This window comes from Heloderma suspectum, chromosome 1 (assembly GCF_057233095.1).
Source record: "Heloderma suspectum isolate Gila_16-S chromosome 1, 16-S_ref, whole genome shotgun sequence".
Classification (NCBI taxonomy): Eukaryota; Metazoa; Chordata; class Lepidosauria; order Squamata; family Helodermatidae; genus Heloderma; species Heloderma suspectum.
In genome coordinates this window covers 55555887-55573372 of record NC_139458.1, presented here as the reverse complement: position 1 = coordinate 55573372, position 17486 = coordinate 55555887, and the positions used below count along the sequence as shown (strand labels likewise).

Genomic DNA, 17486 nt, shown 5'->3' with positions numbered 1-17486 from the left:
GCAGTAAAGTATCTTCTAATAGATTATTGTGCACCAGCCCCTATCAAGCACTAGAATAACTCTAGTTTGAGGCCAAAGTCCTCTGATACAAACTGTCTTCTCATTGACCAGAAAGTGTTAGACACCTGTAATTTCGTAGGTTGCTTCTCCTTTAAGCACACATTCTTAATGTATAAGAAAGTTAGTATTGCATGGCTTTGTAATGGAACTGATTTTGTTAAAGACTAGGATGAAATGACTGAACTCATTTCACCAGTAATCTTAAGCAAATTCACATCTAAGCCTTTAGAAGTTAAAGGCTAGCATGCTAACAGCCTTGATATCCTCTGCATTCACAGAAAATTAAACTAAAACCAAATCTCAGATGATTTTGTATGGACCAGAACATGCCCTCTTGTTAATTAGGAACTGTGTAAAAAGCCCGAGACATTAATAAGAAGATTTATATTAAAAATTGAAAGATTAAACTGTTATCTCTCTCTTTGATTTCTTGTAACAAAGCAATCTTCTGTAGTTTCGATGCCTAATCTTAGGTGAGCTTGTGAAAAGACCTTATTTAATAAATATTATTTTAAATCAAGGCTTTGAGCAAAAGTGCAGATAGTAAGATCTTTAAAGTTTTAAGTGATCCTAGCGCATATAGCTCTAGATACAGGAGGAGGGAGAGCGGGAGGAGGGGAAGAAGAAATATGGGACAGATGTATTAGAGTCAGCTATTATAACTATATTTGAAATAAAACAAGTGAGCTGTTTATAGCAACAGGTTAAAGGCACAATATATACAGGCAGAGCAATCTAATGGAGCGAGGACAGCAACTCTGAAGGCAGATGAACTGCCACATCCAAGCCCTGCCTCTCTCATGATGGCCGGGTAGAAGAGAGAGAGGAGCAGCATTTGTTTTGCCCCCTAATTCTGGGTCTGTTTCTCCCTGCCCTTTATTGAACTGTACCCCCACTCCCATTGCAAGCAACAGGGGGGAAATTATTTACTCCAGCTTCAGGGCTAGCATAAATATCACCATGTGTTGGGAGCATGTCTACACCATGGCCCTGATCTGCTCCTTTTTCCTCTCCCAGTGTTGGATCTGCGATGTCAGGACAGTAAGGGCTGTGGAAGTTTCTGTGGGGACTGGGAGGGGTATCTAAAGTAAAATCTCCTGCTCCGAGAGCAGACCTGTATGTCCACCCTTGGAGAGGGAGATCCAAACAATCCTATAGCCCCTAGATTACCTTTCCAGAGACCATAGAATTACAGCCTTAGACGTCCCTTGAAACCAGAGTCATGTGGTACACTTCTATTCTAGTCTATCCAGAACAGAAGTAAGTTTGATAAGTATGTGTAAGCTTTCAGTTGTAAATCAGTGTCACTGTGATTTTAATGTTTACAGTGTAGGTTTGTTCTGTGATGTGTTTTTAATGTGGTGCTTTAGAATTTGCTATGTATTTATTATTCATCATAGTAACAATATTTGGCATTTATAAAGCTCTCTTTGAGTGTTCAAAACTCATCACATAGAATATTTTAATTATCCTTATGTTTATTTTAAGGTTTCATCTGCTATTTTCTTATTTTTGTAATTTTTAAATATATATATATATATATATATATATATATAATTTGTTTTATACTGTGCATCAGCATGAGATCCAATATGATGGAGGGGGTATACATTTTAAATAAATAAATGAATAAATACATAAATACATTAACATTTCCTTCATGTTGCAGACAGGGGGCTGAGGCTGAGGGGTAGTGGCTTACCTAAGACCACCTATTGGAACTGTGGCTGGGATGAGGTTTGAATGAGGAGACTTCTCAGCTCGCTCACAATCTGTAGATTTTACTTGCTCTCAAAAGTGGCATTTTATCATTGGGATTTATTGGATTCGATTGTTTTTATATTTATTTTCTGTAAGCTGCCTCAAATTGAGAAGAGAATATAAATATTTAGGGACATAAATATTCCAGTAAATGCACAGGTTCCACTGTAAATACATCACATTTAATATTATTTCATAAATGTTTCAAGAGATCAATGTTCCTTATCTCCCTGTTTTTCCTACTGCATCCTTTTTAGTTTGGCTCTGCCCCTTCCTACTGGGAACATCCTAATATTTTGTGTGTGGCTGTGTACTTTTGCTGCGTGTATTCATTTCCACGCCACCCGCATGCATACACAAGTAACGAGCAACGTGGGTATATGGTAACCTTTAAATCATGCTGTGTTACGCACACAGAGGATCTATGCACCGCGTTCTTACTCAAATGGAGAATAGCTACTTCTGAGTTGGGAAACGTAGCTCAAGCACACTTTAAAACATAATTCTAATTTGAGGAAATGAGCTCCCACACTCTTAGTTTCAAAACAAAACTGGATTTATTTTTACAAAGATTGTTCTCAAACATACATACGTGCAAATGTTACAGTGGAGAAAAACAGCTTAGTTAGTATACCCACACCCTAGCACATGTCACAGTATACTGGTTCTACCAGGCCTAACTTATGGATCAAAAAGATGAAGACTGGGAAATTAGCATTGCCAAAGAAGGAGGTGATTGTAGCACTAGAGGAACGGCAGAGAAGGGACTGGGAGACTAGACCACCAGAAGAGCATAGGTGCTGGTGAAAGTTGGGCCGTGGGGACAAAAGTGGAAGGAAAAAGAAAGAAAATAGAACAAAGGACGGACGTAGTCACCTGACTCATAGGAAGGGTAACCCAGTGGACTGCACTAATGGATTGGTTGCAAAAAGTTACAAAAATGTAACTACCCTCAGGTTTCTCAGTTTAGTCCTAGATTACAAAAATTGGAAGTTAGCCCCAAACTGCTTAGGTACTATTGAGTACCAAGTTATCAAGAGACAGCTGGATAGTAGAAAGATCCAAATACAGTTCTGACTCTTGATTTCCTGGCACTCACAGTGAAGGTGGGGAGAGTCAGAGACTGAACAGAGGCTAAGTCATTATTAGGGACCCTGGAACCCCCACAATTTTGTTTAAAAATAGGTTGAGAGTTCCCGATAGAATTCAAAGAATTGAGCACTACCTTGATCTTGTTTGGTAGCCATTTCCCAACACCTTACATGCACTTCTTGACCATCTCCTTTGTATCCAGAGCTGACACCTCACACGGGCAAGAGATCACAGCACAAGCCAAACTGTGTTTCTGATCACATGGAGCCCAGCTCTGGGACTCAGTGGGCACTTCATGAGGGTTGGCAAAGCATTCTCTCTGTGGGTACAAAGTCAAGTGCAATAAATATGATGGTTCAATAGAAAAGCATAAGGGCATCCCTGGGCTGAGAAATGTGGGCTTGGTGCTAGACTAGAATAGAGAACTGCAGTAGTAAAAAGTCACAAGTAGCAATGATGAAAGTCAGTTGAACTCCAGGTTGATTCTAAGAGCTGAAATACACCAGCATGAAGTATGCCTAAGCAGAGAGAATGAACAAAGATTGCCTGAACATCTTGGCAGTTATACGGTTTCACACAAAAGACTACAAAGCGTTTACTTGCTCCGAGGCTGGACTCGGGATGGGTTGAAACAAAGGTAACCAAAGTTTGGTTCTGATTACAGAACAGAAGGTGCAGGGAAGTCCCTGCCTCATGGTTACATTTACATCCAGCTAGCTATTCAAGGTATGGTTGCACAATATTCAGAAAAGGAGTCATTAAGGGCACTTGGAGTAGGTGGTCTCATGCTTACTGAGTGGGCATGAGGAATGGTGAGGAGGTTTCAGGATTGGATCATTTTTCCCACCAGGGTGTTTAATAGGCTAATTCAAAAGTACCCGTGTGGGTTCATGAGGCCAATTCAATTTAGTAGGCTAATTCAAAGGTACCCTTGACTGGGTGGTGGCATGACAATTAGTATGCATTTGCTTGTGTCCTCTGTTTGCAAGGAAACACTCCCTTCAATTAAATTGAGGCGTAGTTACATACACTGTACAGCTCCTAATTACGTAGCATCCCAGAGCCTGCTGCTTGTTCCTGGCAACTAGACAGGCCATGCCTTTTGGAACAAACACAGATTTCTGAGTCAAGGTATTTCGATATTGTCCAATAAATAGTGCATGGGAACAGAGCGCCAGCACGTCTGAAGCTTCCCTGAAGCAGTACGTGTGTGTGTGTGCATGCGTGCGGGGGGGGTGGTGTCTGAAGCTTAAGTTCTCATATTTACATCTCAGCAGCTTCCTTTAAAAGAAGCCCCAGTGGTCTGACATTTCCCATGACGAATCTGTCTTGGTAGTCCTCATCCGCCAGGTCCACAGGATAACATGGTATTACTCAGATCACAGAATCATGTATGTAAGAGGTATTTTAAGCACTGGTGACAAGAATTTAATAAACTAGCAAGTAGGCAGAGTGAGTTTATTAACGCAAGCTTTTTAGCCTCGGAAACAGTTTGCAGTTACTGTATTAATGGCCATGTAAATCCTCATAGTCACAATGCATGTGGTGCATATTGGTCTGGAATATCTCTCAGTGACAATAGGCCTTCTAAAGAACTGTGTGTAGTCCAGTGTAGATTCAGAGCTCTCTCCAAGTAGACTTCCTCATTGGCTTCAGGTTCAAGGACAGTCCTGCAGAGATGGATATGCAAAGCGGCTCCCAGAACTGAGTTCAGTGGGTAAGCCCTTGTTTCGTCATGTGTGCATCAGAGGTCCCATTCGTATGCAAAGCTTCTGGATAAAGTTTATAGGGTATATTATTATCAGTTCACAATAAACAACAGGAAGACTCCAGTCAATACTGAGAACCAAAAGCAACCACCGGACTGGAAAAAATGTTTAACAAATACAGTACTAATATATTATACAATGTTTACACAACATGTACATAATAAAAGTGTTCATAACAAAAATATAAGGCTTTCACAACTTTAAGAAAATGTGGAAAACTTTATATTAATATATACCAAAATGCACAAAATGTGCACATTAAATATTGAGATCTTACTGAAATTTATGTTACAAATACACAACAAAGACAGCATCACAAAAATGACACAATGTTTGCATAACAGAGAACAGACTTGGCAGGCTTCCTAGTATCTGCTTGCTTTATATATACGTTCTCCAAAACAATCTTCACAGTAATTAAAATGACCAGTCAGGTGCACAAAAATGATCCAAAGGGAATTATCAAAATATTTCCTCCTACAAGAATAAGACCAATTTCAGTTAAACAATATAATTGTACTACAGTTACTACAATCCCACATTGTAAAATAATACCAACTTACTCCTGATAACATTGATTACAAATGGCTTATTCGTAGAGCTAATTGAATGGCATTATACCTCTCCACAGGGTAAACAACCTCTGTAGAAAGAAAAAACAAAAAAGCCATTTCAAAAGCTTATATAATACATTATTCCTAGGAACATGTGAAAAGTGCCTTTCCTTCCAGCAACCGTGGGAGCACAGTAATAAGGGGCAAGCTGATTGTTAGGGGTCACTTGCCCTCCCACCCTCCCTCTGGCACTTCCTGTGGACTATAGGAATTACATGTACCACCTTAATACGTATGATCATCCCCAAAAGTGCCTTTTTTTAATCGAACAAGGTAACTTGTTATGAAGGGATGTTTATCTGGTTGGAATAAACCTTTAGTTTACAATCACATTTTTCCTTTGAAACTAGAACTGCAGATCCCTAGAAAATGGTGGGGAAAACCTAATGATAAATCATGATGGAAAGTAACAGCAATTTCAGTTGCTAAATGTCACTTTCAACCAAAGTGGAATTTGTTTTCTACATTCTTCCAAACCTCTAAATGTTTGGTTCTCACATAGTTTGAGTTTTAAATTAATTAATAAAATCACTGTAACTTGCATGTCAACACTCTTTAGGAAGCTTCAGGGGCGGGCTGGTGGTGGTGGAATCCTCAACCTGATCATCGTCATCTGAGAATTGTATGTCATAATTATTTTCATGTTGAACATACTCCACTGTGTATGTATCAAAATAAATTCTGATACAGCCGTGACCTTCAGTAATAATCTGCACCTCAATTGCTTCCATTTCAACAGCCAGGAAAAAGCAGAAGAGAAAATTACATTTACTACAGAAGATTTCGAAGTGAGTCAGGATTTCTTTTCATTGTTATTTTAAAAAAAAGATGTAGAAGGCTACTGTGATCCTGACTCTGACAATATGCCCAAACATTGTTTAAATTGCTTAGTATTTTAATTTTCAACTTTAGTACATCCATTAGGTGTCAGCCTTTACAAGAAGCCCGACCTACAACTGTTGGTTTCATCATATAAATCAAGAGAAAAACACATTTACAGAGTAATCACAAGGAGTGTCTGGGGACAGATTCTGTGGCAAAAGAACTACTACCTAAGCCTTTGCCACGGCAAAAGGCGTGGGGACACTGTATAACTTCTTTTTTTCTCCCACGGGTTTCTTTTTCTATTTCCCCCTGCTTTTAACACCAATAGAAGAGGAAATATCTGTGCCAGATCCAGATCTTTAGGTGTGCCTTGGCTAGCAGCAGAGGTATATCTGTTTAGAGGTAAACCTGTGGAGCTACGCCTATGGGGGGGGGGACACCAGGACAAATGTGCTGCCCTACCAACAGAGCTCCTCTCTGCTGTCAGAGCAGCACTTCAGCCACATCCAGCAGCCCCTCAGCTGGCTTTTGGCCAGCCTTAGAATTGCTCTGTTAATTTCACCTCCTTTATTTCTCACTGAGATAGGCCAAAGCTATAGAATGAAAGAACATAAGCTTGAGACTTCTCCTCCCTGACATTAGGACAAATGTACAAATGTTTTGGAGAAAGTAGGGTGGACTGGAGAGAATGCTGGCCACACAATGATTGATGTTAGTCAAATCACTACCTTCGTGCCAAATCAAGGTTTAGATTACTAACCAGAATTCGTCAGTTGAAACACATCTCATCAGTTTTAAAATAACTGTGTTGGTTTCCTGTTCATTTCCAGGCACAATTCAATATGCTGCTTTCAACCTTGGCTCGACCTCCACACTGACTAAAACTTTGTCTCTTAAAGGGGCCTGGTCTGTTTTAGCAGCCTCAAGCTACAACGATGTGGGAGTGACTGTGACATGCTAGTGTCCTCATAGTCAGTGTCTGAAGATGGTGAGGCAACGTCCTCTAGAAACAGGGGAAATTACTCCTGGGATCTTTCTGGGAAACTGGGTCCTGAGGAAGTGGAAGCCTCGTGATGCCTTTCCTTGACTGAATCTTCTCCCTGAATCATTAACTCTGGAGCTTCGTCTTCAGGGGACAAGGGGTCAGGATCCTCTGAAGACAAGGGGTCCTGGTCCTGGTCTATGGCAACATAGTTATCTAGATACCTGGACCTTACCTGCCTTCTCCTAAGACACAGTGACTGGGTTCACACAACATGATAACCCACGCTCAAGGTTGAGTATGTGTTGAATGTTGTTTGTTGTTGAACCATGGCTTAATGTTGCAATCTGAATTATCGTGTTGTCTGAACTCAGCCATGCTAACAAACCATCATTTGTTAACTATGAACAACCCACAGTCACAATCCAATAACAAACCAGGGGTTCTCTTCATGGGTTATTGGTGGTTATCAATGGTTTGTTAGCAAATCTGGGTTCATACAACCCAATAAGCCATGGTTGAACATTAACCCATGGTTCAACAACAACCCACACTCAACCCATACTCAAGTGTGGGTTATTGTGTTGAGTGAACCCAGTCAATGTGTCTGTGTGTTTATATGCAATTTATGAAGTGTAGCTCTTAACTGCATTTTAAACTTTTGAATATACAAAATGTCCATCCATACTGCCACTCTATACTGGAGCAGCATTTCACCACAGTGGTATTTCTTCATGAAAGAAAGTTGTCATTTCTTTTCCTTTTCATAACTTTCAAGATGGCAACAACCTCTGTAATCTGGTAACACACTTCAAATTTTCTTCTAATTCTTCATTTTCTTCTCCTATCCCATTTCTATTCTATTTTGATGGTGTGACCTAACCATATCAAATGATAATTCTTTTCCATTTTACAAGCTTTCAGATGCCCAGTTCTACAATCAGATCGTATCAGTGACCTTCTCTGAGCAGGGACGGTTCAGAGTGCCTCTTAAATATTTCAGTTTCACTAGCTTGCTTATTTATTTATTTATTTATTTTAGAATTTTGGTTATTACCATAGTATTACTTTTCATGCCAACAGAGAGCCATTACACTGCTATAATATATAGAAACTCACAGAATAAAAATGGAATACAAATTCAATTGGTAATACATCATGAAAAATGTCATTTTGAAAGCTGGAGTGATCACTTGAAGTAATCTAGCTGGGTAATGATGAAAATTTCAGGCCTATCGAAAGGCTGCCAACAGTGTAAGTTTAAGTTCTCTGCCAAGTTCAGAATCTCTGGGAATATGTGTTGCCTAAGTGTTTGTTAGTGGACAGATTTCTTGGTTTTCATTCGTCTTTCTTGTGTCACACAGACATTTAAAAATAATAGTAAATTAAGCTTCTTCTTTTTTCTTCAGACCAAAACTGAATAACCATCTGCTTATGAAAAGACGATGCTGTACTGGTCTTCTACTTATTTCAAAGAGGAAAGACTTCCTTAACTGATATTAATTAAGCCTAACTCATCCCAGACTTAAGTTGACCATCTATTTCGTTTGTTGGTCCAAATGCTGAGGTGGATACTGTCGGTTAAATATATGAACCTACTGTAAATTTTGACTATTTTATTCCTGGATAGCAGCCCACCCCTATACGCTGTGCCTCACCACTTTAATTGAGTTTTGAAACGAGTATGCAGTGCTGTTTTAAAGTCCCAACAGGCACGTATGCCTACAGGAATTTTTTCTATTTCAGTATGAAAAAAGTCTGCCAAACCTATTTGTCCTTTCATTCTGAACATATTTCTTTTTATTGTCCTTTAATTCTGAACATATTTCTTCTTCTTAGTGTGGACTGACATGATTATGGATAGGTTTATTATTAAGTAACCATTAAATTGCCAGGGGCTGAATTTCTTGGCTACCTGAAGGTTAGTGCTTACTTCTGTTAGCTATTCTCAAGGGCTGTAAAGGGGTGGAAATTGTACCAGTTTTGAGATGACGCAAGGCTAATGTCAAAGTACGATGAATGTGTAAAATTGCATCATGTAAATCTACGAACTTACACAGCTGGCCTTTTGCTGTACTGAAAAGAGCAGATAATTCTAGGGTAAGCTTACTGTACCAGAAAGGTTAAGGCAAACTGAAGTCCACTGAATGAAAACTCTGTTGATAGGCTAATTCCAGTTTTCTTGGTAAGATTCAGTGGACTTCTGAAGCATGTTGTGTATCTCACTACAGAGGCTGAAAACACCATTGCATTGAAAACTGACTTACAGAAAAAAGGCTGTAGGTATCTCCCTCAGAATGCAAATTTGTTTTTTAAATTGAACAATACCACTGTGTTTTCTTTGAGGACAGAGTTATTAAAAATGTAGGCTAAAACAGGTCGGTGATAATTGAGTTGTGAACTTATGAATTTTGGTTAATTAACAAATGAAGGCCAAGTACAATGCATGAACATATAAGCTACCACGTTTGGATATAGCGATAAGCCAGAATTGCTGAGAATTCTGGCTTGCTACCCAATTGCCCCTCCTCCATTTCTCCCACCAATGGCGTCAGCACACTAACTCAAAACTAATGAAGAAGCAAAAGCTTCATGTTAAGATAGCCTGAACTCCTGATTCATAACTCATCAAACAAACCACGGTCTGAAGCCAGGGTTTGAAGTTAGTTTACTGTTCCTGGTTTGTTAGAGAAGTGACAAACCAGGGTCTGGGATCAGATATAACAGGAAGCTTACATCCAAACATGTTCACTGAGTCAGACCACCTGGACCACTACTGTCTACTGTGACTGGCAGAAGTTCTCCATGGTCACAGGCTGGGCCCTTTCCCAGCAGCCCTGCTAATTTAAAAGTAGAACTAGATATGCCAGAGGTTGTCTCTAAGACCTTGTGCCATATATACCTCACACTTAAACTCCTGGTATTTAAAATTCCTTGTAATTCCTACTTCATATGGCCCGATGGCTGATACAGAAAACATTCCATCATCTCCTTGTGAGGGCTTCTTGGGACCTGCATGAAGAGAAGTCTCTGGGGCTGAGAGCTATGACTGTGTAATTGTCAGCCTTGTGAAGTAGCCTCATTTGCTTCTTTCTGGGATGGGTAAAAAACCTAAAATGTTTCAGGCCTTAATGCATTCATGATCATACCAGGAGGCTTCATGTTCTCAAACTCATATGCTCTAATTTATTTGTAATGTACACCTTGATTGATTAATTGATTGATTGATTTACTGTGTTTCTAGAACCATCCCATAAAATACTTATAGTGAAACCCCATAACAGGAAGCAGAGTAGGAATAAATGGACAGTTCTCACAAGGGGGAAGTAAAAAGTGAGGTCTCCCAAGGTTCCGTATTGTGACTGGTACTTTTTAACTTGTTTGGAAATGATCTGGTGTTAGAGGTGAGCAATGAGCTGGCCACATTTGCAGATGACACCAAATGATTCAGATGGTTAAAAAAAATGGGGTTGCGAAGGGCTCCAAAAGGTTCTCTCCAGACTGGGGAAATAGTCATTAAAATGGCAGATATGGTTCAATATTGGGGAAAGGAGGGAATTTCAGTTCAGTTTTTATAAGAATTTACAAAATTTGCAAAGTTTTTCATATTTGGGATCAAAAGAACCTGAGGTTTTAAAAAGATCAGACATTGGAGAAAGCGAAACTGACAGATTTGCCCATCCCTGTTCAATACAAACAAGTGTAAAGTGATGCACATTGGGGCAAAACAACCTATATTTACATATAATAGGGATGGGGGAGAATTTCTCCCTGAAACTTCGGGGGGCCGAGTGCCAACGCATTCAGCCCCCCGAAATCGGCGGTGAAATTCTCCGCCACCGCCCCCCCGGGATGGGACTTACCTTTCACAAATGTCCCTCCCGGCGGCGGGTCCCGGCGGCGGTTCGTCGGGTCTTCGTCAGGGGCAGGGGCGGCAGCCGGTCTTTTGACCGGCTGCCACCGCTGCCATTACAAGGAAAGTAAAAAAACAAAACAAAACCCCGTGATAGGCTACGTAACGATTAACATAGCCTATCACGGCCAGATCTCCAAAGTCAGCCGTGATAGGCTACGTTAATCGTCACATAGCCTATCACGGGTGACTTTGAAGAAAAAAAAAAGTGTGTACGCAAATGGCGGCGGCCCATGGGCGCCGCCATTTGCGTTCCTTATTTTGGCACGTCTAGTCTACGTAAAGATTTACGTAGACTACGGCGAAAATAAGGGCAGCACAAATAGCGTTGCCCTTATTTTCGCCGTAGTCTACATAAATCTTTACGTAAACTACTGGGACCAAATAAGGAACGCAAATGGCGGCGCCCTATGGGGGCCGCCATTTGCATACGCGCTTTTTTTTTTCTTTTCAAAGTCACCCGTGATAGGCTACGTGACGATTAACGTAGCCTATCACGGCTGACTTTGTAAATCTAGCCGTGATAGGCTACGTAAATCGTTACGTAGCCTATCACGGGGGTGTTTTTTTTGTTTTTTGTTTTTTCGTGGCCGGGTAGACGGGGCGCTTCTACCCGGCCTGAATTTCGCCGGCGAGGGATGGGGCGCCTCCCACCCGGCCTGAATTTCGGCCAGGCGAGGCGGGGCGCCTCCCCCCCCTCGCATGAACTTCGGGGGAAGAAGCGAAGCGCCTCCCCCCCACCACGAAGCAAGCTTCGAGGACAGGTAAGGGACTTTCGTCTATCCCTACATGATGAGGTCTGAGCTGGCTATGACTGACCAAAAAAGAGATCTTGAAGTTTTGGTGCATACTTAGCTCAATGAAAATTGACACACGGTATGGCTGCTCTGAAAAAGGGAAATTCTAGGCTGGGGATCATTAGGAAATTAATAAAAAATAAAATCTGCTAATATCATAATACAAATCTATGGTACAACCACAATCAGAATAACCATGTACAGAACAGTGTACAGTTCTGGTCACTGTACATCAAAAAGGATATTCTAGAGCTATTTAGCTTAGAAAAAAAGGCAAATAAAGGTGTACATGATAGAGATGTATAAAATGTGTATGGTGTGGAAAAAGTGGAAAGGGGAATGTGTTATCCTTCCCTCTTAATAAAATCCAGGGTCACCAAATTCAGCTGAATGGTGGGAGATACAGAACAGGTAAAAGGGAGTATTTCTTTACACAGTGCAAAGCTGAACTATGGAATTTGCTTCCACAGGATGTGGTGATGACCACTAGTTTGGATGGCTTTAAAGGGGGACTAAACAAATTCATGGAGGAGAAGGCTATCAATGGCTACCAGTCCTGATGGCTATATGCTGCCTCTGGTATCAGAGGCAGTAAACCTGATATACATCAGTTGCTCACATACTGTTTGTGGTTTCCTGGATGAAAGCTTGTGGTTTCCTGGTTGATGTGGTGATGGCCACCAACTTAGAGGAAGGTCCCTAGCTTAGGGAATTAAACACATTAATAGAGGTTAAGATTATTAATGGCTCCTAGTCATGATGGCTATACACTGCCTGCAGGATCAGGGGCAGCAGGCCTCTGAATACCGGTTGCTGGAAGCATCAGCAGACAAGGGCTATTGCCCTGTTTGTGTCCTGCTTGCAGGCTTCTTGGGAGCATCCGGTTGGCCACCGTGGAAAACATGATCCTTGGCTAGATGAGCCTTTTGTCTGATCCAGCAGGGCTTTTCTTACGTTCTTAACACAATTTTCTGGGTAGCTCACAAAACAAATATTTAAAAGCCTGCAGTAGAGCTATAGGAATATTAGAGAATGGGGAATTGAAAGAGCGTTGCATAGCTTATTCCTTCCTCCTAGAGAAACTGTAAAGTGCTAGAATGTTTTCCTGATGTTTTACTGAAAATGTTTTACTGATGTTTTACTGAAAACATTTTTAGAATGTTTTACTGAAAAGATCTTTCTTTTCTTTCTACTTTTGTTGTTTGTGACATTTCTGAAATCTTGTTCTCGTCCTGCACAGGAGAGGCAGACAGAATGAAGTCCAGGAATGCCAGTATGTTTTGAAATATCTAAAACAGGGATGGGAAATGAGTGGCCCTACAGAAGTTGTTGGACTTCAACTCCCATCAGCCCTAGCCAGCATAGCCAATGTCAGTGGAGGTTGGTGGCTCTGATTTCAGTGGGGCACTGAATCCATTCTGGGTTTCAGTGAAAACCAACCAGAACTCTAAAAGAGCTATCCAGAGTGCTGAACCCTACCCTTAGAATGGATTTGGCACCTTGGATAGCTCCTTTAGAGTTTTGTTTGGCTCTGACTGAAACCCAGAATGGATTCACAGCCCCACCAAAATCAGAGCCACCAGACTCCATTGGCCAGTGGTGAAGAATGATGGGTGCTGTATTCCAACAACATCTGGGATGGCCACACATTCCCCATCCCTGATCTAAAGCAATAGTATTCAAACTGTATTCCAGGAAACTGGGTTCCACAGAAGCTTATTAAGGGGTTCCTCAATGAGAGGACCAGCAATGGTGGAAAAACTTCTCAGAAGACAGTCTGCCCACCACTATCAATTGCAGCCTGCATTGTACAGCACAGAGGGTGTTGGCTGTGCTCCAGAGCGGGCTCTCAGTTCCCGTCTTGTGAAGTAATGGTGAAGCCAACAAGGCCTGCCTAGTTTCCCACATGAACTGAATGTGTGCCCTAGAGTATTCTGAGAAATTTTCTGTAACGTGTATCTTTTCGTTGGTGCAATTGCGCTAGGGATGTCAGAGAATTCCGCCACGGATCTCAGTGAGGCCGAATGCCACTGCCCCCCGAAATCCGTGGCAGAACGAAGCCCCCACCCCCCCACACAAAAGGCACGTGAAACAGAGCACTTACCTCCTGCCATCCGCACTGACTTGCGAATGGCGGCCGCATCTGCAGCCGCCATTCGCTTCCTCATCATAGCCGTGATAGGCTATGTAAATAATTACATAGCCTATCACGGCTAACGAAGGGATGCCATTTGCGTCCCTGCGGAGGCCGTGATAGGCTACGTATGTATTTACGTAGCCTATCACAGCAAGCAAAAAAACAACAACACAGCATACGCAAATGGCGGCAGCTACGGCGGCTGCCATTTGCGTTCCTTTTTTTCGCCATTTTAGCCTACTTAAATATTTAGGTAGGCTATTACGGCGGGGAAAAAAGGGGAACGCAAATGGCATAGTGGGCGCTATTTGCATTCCTTTTTTTTCCTGCCGTAATAGCCTACGTAAATATTTACGTAGGCTAAAACAGCAAAAAAAAGGAACGCAAATGGCAGCCGCCGTAGCCGCTGCCATTTGCTTATGCTGTTTTGGTGGGTTTTTTGCTTGCCGTGATAGGCTACGTAAATACTTACGTAGCCTATCACGGCCTCCGCAGGTATGCAAATGTCCGCTGTTGTTGGTTTTTTGCTTGCCGTGATAGGCTACGTAAATATTTACAATGCCTATCATGGCAAAATACAGGGATGCAAACGGCAGCGGCTATGGCAGCCACCATTTGCATCCCTGCAGGCTGCCCAGTGGCCGGATGTCTGGCTGCGGGTGGCCCCAGCCGGCAGCTCCACGGAATCTCCGCGGAGCAGAGCCAGCTGGACAGAATTTTGGGGGGAGGGACGGAGCGCCTCCCCCCCACCACAAATGTCACCCTTCGAAAAGGTAAGTGACTTTCGTACATCCCTAAATTGTGCTGACAGGGATTCCCTAAAAGAAGGTAAAGCTTGATCAGTGCCAACATACCAGCATAACTTAGCCTAAAGCTCTTACTGCCGGTACCTAAGCCGTAGGAGAGGCATTTCAACCTTTTAGAATGGGGAAGAAACTAGGGATGGCGAAGAAATCCGCTACAGACTCCAATGAAGCCGGATTCTTTGGAATCCGGCCCCCTGGAGTCGGTGGCGGAACGGACAACCCCCCCGCCACCCCCAAATCCCCCCGGGACAGAACCTACCTGACGGCGGCTGGTCCTGGTCGCCGTCTTCTTTCTGCTGCCGGGCTGCAGAACAAAATGGCGTCCGGCATCGAGGATGCCATTTGCGTCCTTGCCGTTGGCCGTGATTGGCTACATAAATATTTAGGTAGCCAATCACAGCCAACAGCAGGGATGCAAATGGCGTCCCCTACACCATTTGCGTCCCTGTTCTTTGCCATGATAGGCTACGTAAATATTTACATAGCCAATCACGGCCAATGGCAGGGACGCAAGTGGCGTCCCCTACACTGGACACCATTTGTGTCCGCAGACCGGCCGCGGCTGGAAGTCCAGCAGCAGCCAGAGCCGGCTCTGTGGACTCCCCATGGAGTGGAGCTGGCTGGGGAGGATTCCGGGGGAAGGACTGGATCGCCTCCCCCTGCCTGCTGATGCCCCGGACTGGAATGGGGTAAGTATTTTGTACACCCCTAGAAGAAACTGTACAAAAGCTGTGGAACCACCAAATGATCCAAATGGAAAGGGGGTGGGTCCAGGTGAAGGGGTGTGGCCTTACGGAGAAGCCTGGAGGGCCAGATTTGGCCCCTGGTTCTGAGGTTCTGTACCCCTGCTATGCAGATTTTCCTCAGAAATAAATCCTATTAAGTTCAAGCAGACTTACTTCCAAGTAAGTGTGCATAGGGTTACACCATTACTGGTTAGTGTGAGGAGGTTTTCAGATGTCTCGAAATTTCTGTGATGAATGTGGACAGTAGAATTGATGGGAGCACTGTGGATTTCAATTAAGGTGCAAGAAACGTCAGATGATAACCGGCGTTGTTGGAGTCACTGCTTTTGTCTCAGATTGCTAAGTATTTACAAAATTTGGCAGCGGTATTGAGATAAGCAATGAGATGAAAATTTAAATACAATGCTCACTCTGTGTAAATCAGTAAGTAAATCCTGAATGGAGTTAGGCAGCATGCTCATAATAGTAATGTGATGCTGTTACTTCTTATTCATTTTCATCTTTATTTTGCAATTAAAGCACTACATGTTTCGCACCAGTTTCTAATTGCTCCTGTTCCCATATTCTACTTTATTCATGAGTTTTGATCACTTTGCTTGGTTCATTACTAACACAAGATTTCCTTCTGTTTGCTGCTGCTGTTTTATTTGTTTGTGTCCAATAAAACAGTACTTACTGGAGTTTTCAAGGTGCTTCTGTATTCCTGAGATATCTGTGGGGCACTTAACCTACATTAGACCTAAGAGGTCTGAGGGTTCTTCAGAAGACAAAGAATTTCATGATCCTGTCCTCGAGGATGTGTCAAGGGCAATACAGACAAAAGACTGATGTCTGCTTTAACAGCCTGATAAGTATCTCAGGATATTCAGGAGGAATCACTACAGTTCTACAAAGTACTGTATTCTCATTCAGCATAATATGGCTGAATACATGTGCTATATATGACAATGGTGAAGACTTATCTGTGCCCCAAGGGCTAAATGCTATAACACTTTTCAAGTGGTAGGCTTGATAAAAGGGATAATTGAGAGATGCTGATGTGCTAAAATGCAACATTAAATATGTCGAGGAATTAAATATGGATCTGTATTTATGTTGATTTTATTTTAAGTTTCAAAGGCATATTTATTTACAGCAGCAAATTCTCTTGTAAAAGTAAACTAAATCATTCTTGTATTGACCATTTTTTCAAGTTGTTCTATTGAGGCCCCTTCCCAGCTGACTTCCTTATTGAATTGTATTTCTATGAGGGTATTGTAGGTTAGCAGCACATTTTATACTACACAAAAGATGTGCCTTCTGAATTTTCAATGCCTTTCATATTGTTCCCCATAGAAAAAACATCTCTGAAATACTGAATAAATCAAAATAGAAACATTTGGCTCTTGACTTGCTGCCAACATTATTTTTCTCTAAGTTAACATTTGTTGGAGTAGCCTGTCTACCCTACCTTTATCTATTTGATTAATATATACGAAAAGCCCTTTTGAAACCCTCTGTTGCATTTTTGGCTAAAAAGCAAAGGAATTCATACTCCATTTATCTTTAAAATGAAAGCATATTAGTGCAGGATTTAAAGCAATTGAGATACACATATGTACACACACTAAACTTAAATGCTGTTTTCTGTGATTCAGGGACTCTACTTGACAGTGTCTTAGAATCAAATCTATAAGCCTGTAGCATGTAATTGTTTAAATAAGGATTTCATCTGAAACTGGTATGACACTGACTAGCAGATTTTGTTCAGATATTTGTAGAATTTAAGTGATGGGGAAAGCTGTACATTAACCTGATTTGAATCAGGTTCCAGTTATTTTTATATCCTGTCGTTGGAGTATTCATTCTTTGAAATGGTATACATACAATGTGCTGCTCAGTTTGATGCCGTTAGATACGTGCATCCCTGAAAGTGAGAAATTTTGCTGCCAAAGCATAAGACTTGTTCAGCCAGCAGATAAGTGGTTAGGCTGGGGTATATGAC

General features: G+C 41.8%; 1 protein-coding gene across 2 annotated transcripts in view; it reads left to right on the top strand.

Moving 5' to 3' along the window:
* The window catches only part of NPAS3 (neuronal PAS domain protein 3), a 1104842-nt gene that overhangs the window by 705284 nt on the left and 382072 nt on the right, over positions 1-17486 (top strand). The gene's annotated exons all lie outside the window — the stretch shown is intronic.